Source organism: Equus quagga, chromosome 18 (assembly GCF_021613505.1).
Source record: "Equus quagga isolate Etosha38 chromosome 18, UCLA_HA_Equagga_1.0, whole genome shotgun sequence".
Classification (NCBI taxonomy): Eukaryota; Metazoa; Chordata; class Mammalia; order Perissodactyla; family Equidae; genus Equus; species Equus quagga.
The window spans coordinates 1,086,120-1,100,354 of NC_060284.1; the positions used below are offsets into that span (position 1 = coordinate 1,086,120).

General features: G+C 43.4%; 1 protein-coding gene across 8 annotated transcripts in view; it reads left to right on the plus strand.

The window, feature by feature from the left end:
* Positions 1-14,235, plus strand: part of NFIA (nuclear factor I A) — a 343,081-nt gene that overhangs the window by 228,709 nt on the left and 100,137 nt on the right. The gene's annotated exons all lie outside the window — the stretch shown is intronic.

Below are 14,235 nucleotides of genomic sequence, written 5' to 3' on the forward strand. Positions count from 1 at the left end.
AGACCTCCCTTCAGTCCATGACAGCAGGTTGCCAAGTGAGTTCTAGACCTGCCTGCAGGCCTGCCAGAGGGCGTGGCCGCTGCAGTCGGGATTTGCAGAGAGCCCTGGTTTGTTTCCTGTCCCCTCTGGGGGCTGTGTTGCTGATGCCTGGCGTCATGGGCGTCCTTCTGCTCCGGAATGCTTTTTGATTCTGCACACTGCTGTGTAATCGCTCGAGGACTCACTCACACGGGGCCTTGTGCTGACTGTAACCATTTGGCAAGAGAGGGACTGGGCTGTGTCAGCTAGACCATGGCTTCAGGCCAAGCTGCCATCCAGACCCCTCCTCTTGCAGATCTTTAATCCAGGTTTCTCAGGGTGTGCGTCTCAGGGTTGCCTTGGCCACTAGGGTGGGGATCCCCCAGCTCGTGTTTCCTCAGCCACACACCTTCCTGAAAGACTTAACGCTCCAGCTGCACGACAGAGTCGAAGTCCTTCGCCGTTCCTCGCAGCACTGCCCCGACCGTTTGAGTGGTGCGCCCGCTGCCTGCAGCTGAGTGGGGCTGGGGTGCGTTCTGCAACCTGGAGATAGAAGTGAGCTGACCAGCACACAGTTCGATTAAACATGTGATGTTCACTCTGTTAGGAGCGTGGTGGAACACGAAAATGGTCCATGATGGGAGCCGACATGGAGAAAGCATACACCATGTAGCAGGCTCTGTGCTGGGCTCTTTGTAGGCATCATCTCAGCCGTCCCATGGTTGCTGTTATTGTCACTTTTACGGATGAAGGAAATCGTGGTGCTCAGAGAGTTTAAGGAACTTGCCTTTTTACTTTGCTGTACTCAGCTAGCTGACTGCAGACATTTTTGTCATGACTTCTCCTATACTTGTGTTACAGAACTAAGCAAAATCCAGTGATTCTGTACTTCTATTGAATAAGCATTTCATGTTAGAATTGATAAACTTTTAGTTATTAATTCGTGCATTAAAAAAAGGTTAAAACTATTAAAGTATAAACCAAAGCAAGTAAAATACTTAATTAAAAATATTTTTCCTGGATTTGTTTTCAGGTATGATTTTTTTTAAATGAATACGCTTTATTTTTGAGAGCAGTTTTAGGTTTACGATTTCGGAATTTCAATATACCCGCCATACAGTCTCCCCTATTATTAACATCTGTTGTTGGTGTGGCACATTTGTTATAGTTGATGAGCTGATATTGACACACTGTTATCAACTGGAGTCCGTGGCTTACATTAGGGCTCACTCTCGGGGCTGTACATTCAGTGGGTTTGGACAAATGCATAATGACATGTATCTATCGTTATAGTATCATACGGAGTAGTTTCACTGCCCTGAACATCCCTCTGCTCTGCCTCCTCATCTCCCCATCCCCAGCCAGGGATCTGTGAACTCTTTCTGTGGTTTTGCCTTTTATCTAGGTGTTTTTCATGACCTCAGCATCTTAGAATTCTTCGCTGTGTTGCAAATTTCTTCTTAACCTCTTCTTACCTATCCCAGCCCCACTGAGACCCCCAATCACACCTAGTTACGACCACATATGTGGCCTAGAAATTTCATGCTAATGGTGGCCTTAGCTTGAAAATATTCCCCTTTTCTGTATCTTTAGTATTCAATTTTTAAATTTGCTAATATAAATATTTACTTTCCCCAGGTTTCCAGTTAGTTTCTGTTTTTAGTTTTCCTCCTTTTAAATTTAATAGAGGAGGGAGGTGCTATTTCAGAATTTCCTCAGGAGGATTCACTGAAATCCGTACGTGCTAAGTTTGTGTTTATAACGTGTAACTACAGAGTGGCAGCGGCAGAAACACCAAGAGCAAGCTGTGGCCTTGCCTCGCACACTCAGAGGCAGGAGGGTCGGGCGGCTGGGTTGCTTGACATTAAATTATGCTGATCAGATGTGCGGGGATGTTGGAATCGGGGGCCGGCTCCTGGTGCAGTCTCCCACTAGTTCCATCTCACCCTTTTCTCCTGCCTGCCTACCTACCTTTTGATTTTTTTGTGTTATTTAGAGTCCATGAAAGGCAGGAGAGTTCTCTTTTCCTTCACAGTGAAGAAAGTACTGTAGCATAAAAGAAAATGCATATCAGTTCTCTTCCTGCCTCTTCCCCATGTGATAGGACCATCTGAAAGTCATTCTAGTTATATTTTGCTTTGTTTGGGGGAGTGACGGGGAGTACAGACCACTAGACACTGTGCCAGAGAGAAAGAGAGAAGTCCCCTCTGCTTTGGGGGAGGGGGGGTTTACAAGTGCTAACCGTGTGGTTCAGAATCACTGGAGTTGTTTTAGCATGATCCTGCGAGGAAAGAGACAGGAACCATCTGTTGAGATGGCTCTTACATGATGCTGCATTTTCAAACAAAGCCTTCTAGAAGCGTTTTCAGATGGGTCTCTCTCCCAGGAAGTTGTTACAAAGAGAGCCCACTCGACTAGCTGCTAAATGATGCTCTTAGATAGCTCTCCCTGCCTGCACTCACTCTTGTTTATTTTGCACCAGTGTTGTCCTCAAAGGGTATGCTTTGAGGCTGTCAAATATCCTGCCTGGTATGAACCTAGAAAGTCCTCCCAGAAAATCCACTACTTCTGCCCATTTCCTTCCAAAGTGCTCACTATTTTACTTGAAGTTGGTGGAGTGACTCTGAAACCTTTAAATACTTCGCTGAGAAAGAGGAAAACCACAAATACACACAGGCCGTTGTGACTCTGGCCTGGCGGGTTCTCATTTTCCAGCAGTGGTTTGTGCACTGAGCCGGCTGCAAGGGTTAAGTAAGCTTGTGGTGGGGATGACTTCATGGCGCTGGAATTTTGAAAAGCCAGGGTTCTCAGTACACTGTGGCCAGCCTTAGAATCTTTGGGTGTGAAAACCACTCTCAGTAACCCAGACTGATTTTGGTTCCTGTTGCATGGCTGCAGAATCTATTAAAATCCAGCAGCCGAATTGTCCTGGCTCTGCCACAAGGCTGAGCTGCTGGTGCTACAGGATTCCTGAACTGTTTGTCAGTGGAGCGGGGAGTGGAGCCAGGCGTTTGCCGCAGCCTGGCATGAGGTGGCACCCTAGTGGCTGCTTTCTGCCTTAGGAATGTGCGCACTTTAACTCTCACACAGGAATCGTTGGTCGTCAAGAGCCAAACTGCAGGTCGTTTTTAAGCCTTTTTAGGTCTCTGGGTCCTTCATGTGTCTTTGAGGACCTGTATCCATACACTTGGGTTTTCTGGCCAGCAATTCAGTAAGAACTGTTGGCAATATTCTAACCTGACGTGATGAACTACCACAACAGAATTAACTCAGCTCCCAGGCACAATCAGAAAATGAAGCTCTTTGATAGGAACAAGCCCAAACTTGAAAATTACAAAATGTTCTTGCAAAGGAGGACTCCTGAGGAAGTTGATATAGGATAAGAGATTCCAGACATCTGGCCCCTCGGGGTGCCATTTAAAGAGCTGCAGGATTTTAGATCTTTGTTAAAGTGGAATTGACCTGAAACTTTCTGTTCTGAATAAGTGGCCTATTGGTTCTCCTGTTAAGTAACACGACAGCTGTGATCATTGCATGGAAATTAATTTTTAAAATGGGTTATATTTTTAAGCCAGCTCTTCTTTCAAAAGAAACCATTTGGGCTTGAGCATTTAAAGGAAGAAACAAAAAGATTATAATAAACATAGACCACAGCCCCAGCGTGAGCTGTGGCTATGACCTTGCCTCTCGCCTGCCATTACAGAATCCAATGGCGCTCTACTCAAACTACGCTCTCGATCAATATCCTATTAAAGCAGCACAAAAAGTCTCCATAAACTTAGTGGTTGGCTATGTTTATAAATGGAACTCGGCATAATTAGATGGTCAATAGTGGCTCCACTAGTAATTCTAAAGTGAACATCACACATTTCTATCTGTGAAGTCAGTGGCACTTCTTCCAGAGTGAGAGTATGGTGTGCAGCAGACAGAACCGTGGGAGTCCCTTTAAAAAATGGTAATGCCTAGTGCCAAAAATGCAGTTTTTAAAGAAAATCTGTTAAGTTATGGAATAGGAAATACTGATTGGCCCCATATGTTTTTTCACTTTTCCTCTCTAAGCCACCTTACTCTAAATGTATTGTGACATTGGAAATGTTTCATTTTCTAGTTTTAATCAATCCCTCATAGAGAGAGAGAATAATAAATATTGCCATACTCTTTGGGAGAAAAATATCAGACTGGCTGGCTTAATTTAGTGGGTTTCCTCTACTCTAACTCAATAAATTTTCAAAACAAATACTGAAATTGAATTAGTTCAGAAGGATGTTTTGTTGTGTGATTTTTTCTTTTAATTCTCTTGACGTATTTGGGGTGAATATTTGGGCAGCAAAGCTGGCAGCAAATGCAGTAGTAGACTGGCAGTGAGAGAAATTTTCGTCAAGCTATTCGTCCTTCTGAGTCCCAGCGCACAGTGTGGGGTCCCAGCCTACTCTCCTCATAAAGTGAGCGATGTCCCCATCCTTAGCTACAAGTTGAAATGTGCCTGTATCTTCTCTGAGGTGTGCCCTGGCAGTGGGTTATGACCACCACGTGGGCTGAAATCGTAACTGGAAAGAACAAGCTTCTGACATCGGCAGGCCCATCAGTCAGCGCCTTGTGAGAAGGCAAGTCCCTTCTGTGCACTCATCCCCTGCAGCCTTCCTGGCCAGAGCCGGCGGAGAGAGTTCTTAGGGCAGGGTTGAGGGCCTTTTGTTCTCTCTTCTTAGCTGAAGCTCTTGCTAAATTTACCAGACTGTGAACATTCTTTAGTTCCCCAGTGTTACCTATTAGATATGAATGTCTGCTCTTAAAAAAATTGAGGCTTGTGAGTGCATACATAAAGGTTTACTAAAAACCACACTGTAAAGAATTGACTTGGAGATGCAGAACACAAAACACCTTGATGTACATACTAATTTATCATGATCTCTATTCATATGTTCATCTATTTCTCATCTTTTCTGGGTAATTTGTTGGTTATACTTCCTATGTATAATATATTATATAAAGTCTATATGCAAGATGGCAGCATGGTATCATAAAATAGTGCAGGATACAGAGTTGGGGATTTGGCTCTGCCACGTATTAACTATGTGACTTTGGGCAATATTTAACCCCTCTTAGCTGTGTTGTTCTTCTCATAGGTAACAATCATTTATTCAATCAACAAATATTTATTAAATGCCAACTTTGTACTGGGCCTGTCTGAGCACTGGAAATAGTAATACCTCTCAGAAGCGCCCTGTGGATTAAGTGAGACAACATCCAGTGTGTGGCGTGGGGCAGATGCTCAGCAGTGTTGACCACAGTGATTATTGCTTAACAGAACCTCGTCCCTGTCTGTCGCTGTGTACTCAGAGCTGATCCTGGAGCTGGCCCGTGAGCGTCAGATTTATTAGGAATGCGTGTGTGGGTGTATAAATTAAGAAGGGCCGATTTTAGAACTCACTGTTCTCAAAGTCAGTTTATTAGAAGGACCATTCTAGTGACCCCTTCCGAGTTAATAATTCTGATGGAATAAGTGCATGCCAGTGCGAGTTTTAATCCGTCTGGCTTTAGGAAGCCAGAAAACTCTTATTTCTCAATTTTTTAGCCAAAGCCTCTGCTTCTGCATTATTCTGGAAATTTCTCTTCCAGAACATCTAATAGATAGCAAGGTGTTTTAGAATTCTCAACCTAACACTGACACATTAACAGCTGTTTCTGTGGCTAGCCACACCCTGGTTATTTTTATCAGAATTTTTAAAGTAGTACTTAGTTCTACAGTATTTGAAAATTTTGCTTTCTCTTACATTGTGGACATAAACATTCTGTGTGAGTAACAGGAGCGTGCTGGAGGTCATTACTGACAGCGTGGTTTTTAGTACCTTTACTTATGCACTCATAAGCCTCAATTTTTTTAAGAGCAGATGTTCATATCCAATAGGTGACGTTGGGGAACTAAAAGGCACTTTTGGGATTTCCAAAAGCCTGAAAGAAATCCTATAGCACCCCGCCATAAGACCACAGATATCATTGAGATTTGGCCTAGAATATGTCATCCTAACCATCCTAGCTAACTCTTGCCGGTTAGAAAGACTGTCGTTGGTGACCCTGTAGACATGTCTAGATGAGACGAGTGGAGTCCACACTAAGCAAAGCCCTGCATTAGGTCAAATACTGGAACTGAGTTAATCCAGTATATGGTTGATATGAGTGCATATTAACATCCAGGATTTTTCAATAGATGGAAGAGGGAAAAAAAAAGAGTTCTTGGTGAAAATATTGAGAACTGTTACTGTAGACAACTAGATTTGTAGGTTATTGGGATGGGACTGTTGATAGAGTTTGGTTTCCTAATAGCTAATGGTCAGACAATCCCCATGCTCTCTTGGTTAAGGGGCTTGTTTAGAAGCCCTTCCCTGGTTTATACATCGTTGTGGTGATCAAATCTCTTAGGCCATCAAATCCATCCCCCGTCAGAGAAGACTCTATCTCATGGCTGAGGCCGTATCAGACACTGAATGAGTACATACCTGACCTCAACCAAAAGCTAAGATGAGATGGTACTCTAAGGGGCAGAATGTCAATTTCAGTCCCAAAGGAAGAAACCACTAATGCAGGAGATCAGCCAGCATTGCTGATGTGCCGTGCATCGCTCTCCTGGACCACGCATAAGGCCCTCCAGCTCTGACTGACACTCAGAACTCTAAACACAAAGAAGTGAGACGGAGGATGATGAGATGGAAGTTTTGCCATTCAAGTGATAGTGATAATTATTTTTTATTTACATCTTGTTGAACTCATCTCCCCAGTGAGTGATGAGGAGTGATAGAAGGGAGACTAGAAATGTAAGTTATCCTCTGCTTCTTTGGGCAGGTGTCTAGGGATATCTGGGTTCAGACCCCTTACAGGTAATTTTCTCATTTGTAAATAGAATAATACAAATACATGTCCCCTTGGGATACTGCAAGGATGAAATGAGATAATTCAGGTAAAAGACCTAATATACCAGCCTGGCACATAATAAATACTTGATAAATATTAGGTCTTAGCTATTTTTCATTAACATGTTCACATAATTTTAATTCAGTTCAATAAACATTTGTGGCATGTGTAATATCTGAAACATGCTGCCTTGTGTGCTGAGGAGAATACAGAAATAAGTAGGAGACAGTTTCTTCTTTGCAGAGTAGATTTCTAAGTTTCTTGAAGTTCAAGAGTGAGCTTTCTTTATGGTAATAGAGTGCCTGCATACACATAATTTACAAGTGGAACTCGCAATGATTATCTATCAAAGGTAAACCGTCTTCATGATTCAGAGCAGGAAGGGAAGAGATCATCAGTGAATTAGCCCTATTTTAGTAAGAGGAAAACTTTTTTTAGAAATGAAAATTCCTCTGTTTACCTCTCCTTCCACCACAAACACACAATATTCCTTAACTTATGTCCACAAAATGTGGATGTGTGAAAAACAGTGCTCTGTGTTAACAGATGCCTTTGATGGAGTTAAAACATTCTGCAGGCTTTCGGCACTTAATGCTCCCTTGGCGTTGCTTAAATCTTACGATAGCAGGGAAGTTCATTTTCACAGAGAGGGAAGTCCTCGTATAGCTCAGTGCCTTTCTTTATGCTCCATTCTAGAAGGCCATGCCTCTGACCTGCCTTTGGTCAGATTGTTTAGAAAGGAAGGATAGAACAAGATCAGTATACGGTTTACAGATCAGAAATCTGCTTGGTCAGGTTGCTGCTGAAGATTGTGGCGTAGAAGCTGCAGAAAAAGTACCTTTATGACTGATTTCCATTCACTTCAGACTGCAGTGTGGTCGTTTTTCTGACCCAGAACTGCTCACATCGAAGTGGTCAGCTGTCTGCAGGGCGTCTGAACGACAGTAGCCAGTGTCCTGGTACCTCTTACAGAGGTGATGGACCCAGGTTTCTTTTCCCACGCAGATTCATCAGTTTTCCAGCCCCTCACAGCCATAGTCAGGAAACGCTGGCCGAGAGCACAAATTGATAAAATGAGTTAATTTTACTATACTTACTTTTTCTTTCTAAAAGTCCTCTCTTATAGGCAGTGTTCAGGAAGCATATTACAGTAAAAGGAAGATAACAAAGGAGCTGAATTTTCTTGCCATAAATTACTTTCCAAGTTAATTCCCTTTAACGATGATTCCAGATTTGCTTGTGTTTTCATAGCATTGTGCATTTTACAACGGTGCCTTTGATAGAAAGAACAAGTATTTTCCCATTTTGACTCCTTTTGTGTGAGTGATATGGACTTTCTTGCAAGATCTTTGCCACTAGAATGCAGAACAACACGAAGTTGTCCTGGGCCCGTAGAAACGTGTGCTGCTATTGGACTTTTCTCCCCTGGAGGCTTAAAGGGCACGTTCCCAAGTCTCAGTGAGTACATTAGATTATGGAATCTGGAGGGAAATACACCGCTCTTTTTTTCAGTAGTTATTTTGTAAGTTAGAAATTGAGTGCTAAATCTGATAGTCTTTTTGGGGGGTTGCTTATTGATCATCGTGCCTTGTTGTTTAGTAGCCATGCAGATTTCAGGAAGGGACGACTATGATTCTTAATCACTAAAATGTAAACCCCACAAGAGCAGCGGCTTTTATACATCTCGTCCACTGGTGGATCTCAAGCATCTGGAACAGCGCCTGTGCATCAGAAACGCTCCACGATGATTTGTTGAATTCCACAGAATGCAGTCTCTCAGAGGATATGTGCCATTAGCAATAGGCTGGCCGCACTGGTCATTCAGTCACTGCTCCCTGCTGATTCTTGTTGATCAAGCTATAAACTCAGTGCTCTGTCATCTCCCGGGCAGAGTAGCTTGACAAGTTGGATAGAATTCTTTTTTCCATCACCCTCTCTTTCTAACAAAATCTGCCAGCCTGAGCAGACTGTGTCTGGTGGATGGCGGAGGTTGGGAGCTACACCCTTATCTGACTACTAATGTGTGCAGAGGAGCAGGTCATTAAGAGGGTCAGCTACTAAAGTAACCCCTTGCTTCCAATGGTCCACATTACTATAATGATTCCTTAATAGCAAACCATTTATTGAGAAACGACACAAAGACTGCATTCTACTCACGACAGGAAAGAAGGGGGTGGGGGATGCATGACTGAGGAATAACATCTGAAGGGACAATTCCAAAAAGTTAACCTTTTGAGGAAAACTCCTCAGTGGAACAAAATCCACAAATATTTCATGTTAGAGTAATTGCAGTACTGCTTAAGAAAGTTGAGGAGCCAGTCCTCACTACTTACGTATATTTCTAGATTTCCAAGTTTCATTCTGCATTGCTTAAAGTTTGAGGGGGATAAATGGAGAGGGTAATTATTTACTCTCGTTAATTCAGAGCATATTTATTGATCATCAGCTGTGTATACAAATCTGTGGTGAGCTGTTTAGGAACACAAAAGAGGCTGTAGGACGTGTGGGATTAAATGTCATCTGGCATAACCCTGTGACCTCATAACCTAGGAAAGTTACTTAACCTCTTCATGCCACAGTTCCTTCCTAGTGGCGGTGTGAGGATTTAATGGGATGATGTACTAATGCTCTTAGCCCAGTGTCTGGCCCATAAACAATGCTTAATAAATGTTAGTCCTTCTTATTGTCATGGTGATGGCCATAGCAGTGGCGGTGAGTTTTCATTTTACAATAATTGTTAGAATTATGAGATCCAAGGTACATAGGTGGTTGTTGGCAGGGCTGGGACTCCACCTCTCCCAGGCCTAGACCAGCACTTTTTCTGTGCCCTGGGATGTCTTTCTTTACGGTGCTCAAAATGCACTCAGTTTAGTTGGGTGGAAGATGTTAGCTATGAGATAAATAAAGAATGGTAAAGCCTACAGTCAAGTACAAATGGAACAAATCAGGTTTTACAATATATGGAGCAGACAGGAAGTGCTGTGGTTGGTCCAGGCCAATCATGCCCGCATGTGATTGGCAGTGGCTCCGTAATCTGTCACACTCCGGAAGGCGGTTAGCTGTGAGTGTCAGATGCCCAGCCTGACGTCCTAGGCAGACATTGGACAAGTCGTTAACCCTTGGCGATGTTTAGTTCCCTAATTTGCAAAAATGACACAGTACCATTATTGGCTAAGAAGTTCATTTTGTTGTATATGTCTTTTTGGTATTGTATATTGGTCAGAATGATGTCACCATTTGCTTATTTATGCTCTTTTGTCGTGCATAATGGGAAGCATGTCTTTCATACCTGTTTGCTCCCCTATAAGAGGTGACGTATAACCATCGTGACAGTTCTCTTTTCACTGCATCGTTTAGGCCTCCATCCCCTCTTGCCAGGACTCCTGATCAGCCTGCTGACTGATCCCCGCTCCAGAGTCGCGGTCCTCCCCGGGCATTCCGATGCTGTCATCATGTTGATGGTCCACAGATGCAGCAGTTACCACTGCCCTACTCAGAAACTGTCCTGGACCCCATGAGTCACTCGCTTCACTTCCTGCCTCCAGACCTGTGCACATGCTGTCATTCGCCTGGAAACACTCCCCTGTCTCCTTCTCTGCCTCTCCAAATCCTAGCCATCCTTGAAGGCTTGGTTAAGTGCCGCCTCTTCCTGGAATCAGCCCTTTTTTGGATCCCACAAGCCAATGTGATCTATTACTCCTTTGAACTTTCCTGACACGTTGTTTGCATTTCTCCTGTGAGATTTAGCACGTTCAGCATTGCATTAGGTATTCAGGTGTTATTTTTTCATTTCCTTAGGTTGTAAACCTTTTTATCATCTCAAGTTTAAGGCACATATCATAGAGGAGAGTAGGGTGGTGTGATAGGAAAAGTACAGATTTCTGGCCAGATGTCCTCAAACTTTAATCCTGCCTCTTCCTCTTTCTTGCCTTTCTGTTCTCCAGGGCAAGTGACTTCACCTCATTCCAGGCTTATTTCTCCTCATCTAGAAATGTACTTTCCTAAAAAGGTTGTGTTGAGAATTAAATTAGGTCTAGTAAAGAAAGTGCTGATTGCAACACAGCTCCTTAGGGACTCAGAAAGCCACCTCCTGAGTTCCTGGTCACCTGTGAGCTCTCCAAATCAGAGACCCTGGGACACCTACCCTGTGGTGGGACACTGACAACAACCCCACCCACAGGCAGGAGCCTGTCTCTTTGGCCATGTCAGAACCCTTTCCAGTTAGCCGACGTTCTTGTGACACGCACAGGACTGGGGTTTGCTTCAAGACTCTTGAAGAAGGCAGAGTTTGAGTCTGTGCCTTATTAGCACAGCTTGTGAAACTCATTCTCATTTCAGAAATTTACTGATGTTATAAAACTCAGGACACACATCACCAGTTTGTCAAGCCCTACAGTTAGTCACCAGACGTCCAGTAGACACCTGGGAAGTGTCCCAATGCTGCGAGGCCAGCTGCTGTTGTTTGCTGGGTGACAAATACAGTCACTAAGAGGCCCCAGGAAGTAAGTGCACAGGGAGGTTAAGGACATTTCTGTAGGCTTAATCATTTTATTAATCTCTCTGAGATTAAGAGGTGGGCACACCATATTTATGCATGTATTTTGCTTCCTTCACCTATTCCAGCTCCCTTGACATTTTAAAAAGATAATCAGGGTAAAAGACATTTTTCTGGGGTAGAATGTGGTAGATGGCATGTTAAATCTAAGTACAGCTGGATGCTCACCACTAGGTTGAGGGCCCCAGACTTCTCTGCTCTGTCCAGCCGCTCCTCACGCTCACACCTTGCTCTGTCTTTCCTGCCAAGAGGGAGGGAGTAGGGCTCATGCGGTTTCCTGGAGCTTAGGAATGAAGCAGCTGCTCCATCCAGCGAGGCCTCAACCCCATCCTGAAATCTGTGAAGAAAATCTAAACGCGCCCGACACTGACCAGCTTCCTCCCACTTCTTTAGTTAATGAGAGATGTGCGTCTCTGAGCTCTGTGAGGCACAAACATTAATAAGCACCTCTTAGCTGCCAGGTTACTAAAAGCAATGCTGGCCAATAGAGGCCCCCATTGGAGTCATCTCCCCCCTCCATGGCCTATTTCATACATAAAACATTATGAAATAAAAGGGGAAATTATGCAAATAAATTTAATATAGAAAGCAAATTAGGGAATGACCAGCAAAATTATTAATTAGAGCTCTGTTTACACTTATTGTGAAGCCTAACCATTCATTTTTGAACTAAACAAAGGCCCTTCCTCCATTGAAGCCTGTCATTGAGAGATGTGTTTGAATTTCAAAAAGTATATGTGAATATCAGGGTTTTCCATTTCCTAGTGGTGACCGTTTTTATATAATGACAGTTATGCTTAAGGTTTAGCCACTGCTATTAATCAGATAACTAACTGTGTATTCTAAGCAATCATTGTAACCACTCCCCATTCCTTGATTCCGTAATTTTATTACAGCACCCTGGTTCACCGGGTTTCCCCACCAGTGATCATGGGAGTCTCCCCCATGTTCCCCATTGCCATTATTACCACACTCAGGAAGTCAACCAGTTTTCTTTTTTTTTTTTAATTTTATTTTTTTCCCTTTTTCTCCCCAAAGCCCCCTGGTACATAGTTGTGTATTCTTCTCTGTGGGTCCTTCTAGTTGGGGCATGGGGGACGCTGCCTCAGCGTGGTTTGATGAGCAGTGCCATGTCCGTGCCCAGGATTCAAACCAACGAAACACTGGGCCACCTGCAGCGGAGCGCGCGAACTTAACCACTCGGCCACGGGGCCAGCCCCACAACCAATTTTCTTGATCCTAAATCCTAAATCCCTTATATCAGCCTCCTCTCCATTCCTCGAGTTTAGACCATACCCCCATTTGCCTTATTTTGGTGACTCCACTGGCCTCTCTGGTTTGCTGATTATATTCTTCAGCTGCCCACCACCCATGCCCACCCTCAGGACTGGGTAATGTTTCTATGTTAGAAACACAGATTTGATGGTAGCCTTCCCACACTTTGTTGGTTCTCCTTTGACAACAATCACTTCCATTTGACCAGTGCTTGCTACCTGCCTCCCTGTGTCAGGGATCGTATGAGAGGCTGGCAGTATAACCCAACAGTCCCCAGTTATAGTGGAGCATGGTAAGTGCTGTAATTGCCTGTAAACTTGGAAGTCTGCTGGACTCAAATTCATGTGCCTTCGAGAAACCTACAGACTGTTCGTGACCTACCTAACTCTCCCTTTCCCCATGTGTTGTGTACTACATTGTACAAAGTTATCAGAAATCCAGTGTGCGTTTGCTCTTCTCTTACCTTGTCAATGCTGTTCCCTCTCCGTTGAGTGATTCCTGCTTGTGCTTCTAACATTCTTCTGGGCGTCACATTTTCTGAGGCCCTTTCACTCCTTTGACTGCTTACCCTCAGTGGGGTTAGATACCCCTTCTGTGCGGCCCCGTCAGTGTAGGAATAACTCTAGCAAAGGGCTCATCAGACTGTGTGGAAATCAACCTGCCAGCCTCACCCTCTGGAGCTGAGTCAGGGTCTTCCATCCAAGGGCCTTCCTCACCCAGCACAGCTCTTGGCAAGAGCAGACTCAGTAATCATGTGTTGAAAGAATGAAAGTCCCTGGTTCATGAGATTCCTAACTATCCTTTCTTTTTATGAATATTAGCCTCTACTTTATTTATTTATATATCCGTTTATATGGGCTTAACTCTCAAACCATTCCCTCAACACGGTAGTATATGCGTCTGTTACTCCCACTTTTGCATAATCTTTCAAGAGAAGAGATTATTTGCATTAATATAGTTGTACCACTAATTTTACACAGTTTTATAAGATGTTATTTATTTATTCATTAAAAAATATTTATTAAAGCTACTACTGTAAACAAGACATCTTGAGGTTCCAGGACAGGAAAAATATAGGGAATTACATCTCACACAGAGGTCAGCTCTGAAAATCACACATAGTCAGAATTATCCTTAACAATCCCTTAAATCAGATGGCAGATTCTTCTATATAAATGTTTTCTGCTTTGTGAGCCATATGGTCTCGTTGCAGCTACTTATCTTTGCTGTCTAGTGTGGAAACAGACAATATGTAAATGAGTGGGTGTGGCTGTGTTCCAGTAAAACTTTATTTACAAAAATGATGGCTCAGGACCTGCCTTAAATTAGAAGCTGGGACAAAGATTAAATTAAATGTGTAAGCAGGGTGCTGAGGAGACTCAGAGTAAGGGCAAATCACACATGAAAGATTAATCTGCAGTTCTAATTCCAAAATACACATGAGTGGACTCTATCAGCATCAGACCAAGGTAGAAAAGCCC